The sequence below is a fragment of the Marmota flaviventris genome, chromosome 14 (genome assembly GCF_047511675.1).
Source record: "Marmota flaviventris isolate mMarFla1 chromosome 14, mMarFla1.hap1, whole genome shotgun sequence".
NCBI lineage: Eukaryota > Metazoa > Chordata > Mammalia > Rodentia > Sciuridae > Marmota > Marmota flaviventris.
Genome location: NC_092511.1, coordinates 42047780 through 42049584, shown reverse-complemented (window position 1 = coordinate 42049584; position 1805 = coordinate 42047780). Strand labels below are relative to the sequence as shown.

General features: G+C 37.2%; 1 non-coding gene across 1 annotated transcript; it reads left to right on the top strand.

Annotated features, from left to right (window-relative positions):
* Positions 1-1135: 1135 nt before the first annotated feature.
* Positions 1136-1241, top strand: LOC114092068 (U6 spliceosomal RNA). The gene has a single exon (XR_003582611.2). It is a non-coding gene; the product is annotated as a U6 spliceosomal RNA (small nuclear RNA).
* Positions 1242-1805: the final 564 nt, after the last annotated feature.

Below are 1805 nucleotides of genomic sequence, written 5' to 3'. Positions count from 1 at the left end.
AATATCATATTGTAGTGTTTCCCAGGCACAGTGCTAGAAAGCCCTTTCAGGAAAGCATTTCATAAAAACAGAAAAAGTTCCTGCCCTAAATATGATTATACTCTACAAGAAAGAGACAAAACGTCATTACAAAGAAGTGTGCTAATAGTATGAAGGATTATTGGTGACTGCAATGGAGTAGCTCCCTCAAAACTTTACTAACATTCTTTTTCCAGTCATTGAGATGTGCTTTACTCTTCAGAGAAAAATCGAATCACTTGTCACTTGAAAGCTTCTTTTCTGATATACTTATGCTTTAGTTTTATACATTTTCACCCTAAATCATAGTGTCATATGTGGATATGCTGATGCTTATGAGAAAACAATTTCCATTGCAGCTAATGTTACTTGCAAGCTCTTTGAAATTGTACTACTAATGTACTTTTCAGTGTTTAAGGTATACAATCTTTGGTGTGGGTTTTATAGAATAGGTATGAAACTTTATGAAGAAAATAAGACCTTTGAATGAATACAAAACCCATATTAAAATGCACTAAACCCCTTTGCTTTTCACTAATATATGTTCTCCCAGTAGCAGAGCATCCACAAATCTATTAATTTGATTTCTTCCCACTGCTACATTTGCCAAATGGAATTGGAGTTCATTTTCTGATGGGGGCATCATCCTTTCTGACAAATAATATGATTCAACCTTCCCAGCCTCATTGTTATTACTTTTAATTTTGCCAGTCAGGGAACTTTGTTTAAATTCACTTTTTCCTAGGAATCCTGCTATACTCTCTTGTAGTCATTTAAAAATGTAGCTGGTGATCTTGATAGTTCTCATTTTAAAGAGTAGAGTCTCTTTGTCCTCCGGTTAAATGTGGCCCGGATTTAGTAACTTGCTTTTAACAAATAAAATAATGTGTCATGAAAAAGAAAAAATGTCATGAGTGATGGCGTATAATTTCTAAAATTAGGTCCAAATAGAATAGATGCTTCCTTCTCCTCCCCCCCCCCCCGCCCCACAAGCCCCTGTCTGTTTGGGCTTGCTTATTTTAAAGGAAGCCCATTCCATGTCATGGAAGCCCTCGACTTCCTGCGGACAGGTTCATGTGGAGAGAAACCGAGATCATCCATTAATAATAGGTCTTTTGTGTTCACTTTGGCAGCACATATACTAAAATCAGAATGATACAGAGAAGATTAGCACGGCCCTGTGCAAGGATGACATGCAAATTCAGGAAGCATTCCATATTTTAAAACAAAACAAAAATAACAGGTCCCATGGGCAACTTAGGAAGACCTGTCTCAAAATAAAAAAATAAAATTTAAAATCTGGAGATGGAACTTAGTGGTGAGGGCTTGCTCAGCGTGTATTCAATACTTAGTACTGATATAAATAAACAACAACAACAAAAATCTAGGCCCAAGCCTTGTATTGTTGGCCATCTTGCAGTCAGATTTTCCAGTCTCAGTCAAACCTTCGTGGGACAGCATCCCTAGCTAGAACTTGGTGAGAAGTTACCGGAGAACTGTCCAGCGAAGAAGCTTAATATAATTAACCTATCAATTCCACCAAAGTTAATGAATACTAATTGTTTTATTACACTATAGTTTGTGATAATTTGTCCAATAGCAACAGACAAAATACAATTTTTGGTATCCAGTAGTAAACATGGTTCTTCAACTATCTGCAATCATGTGTGGGATTGGGGGGAGTTGAGAGGCGATTTTGGAATTGAGCAGTGGGAAGAATCTGGAACGATCTTGAGGGCTTTGGGCACCATTTTTGCCTTGCCCTCATTCTGGAATATCTTTCTCTC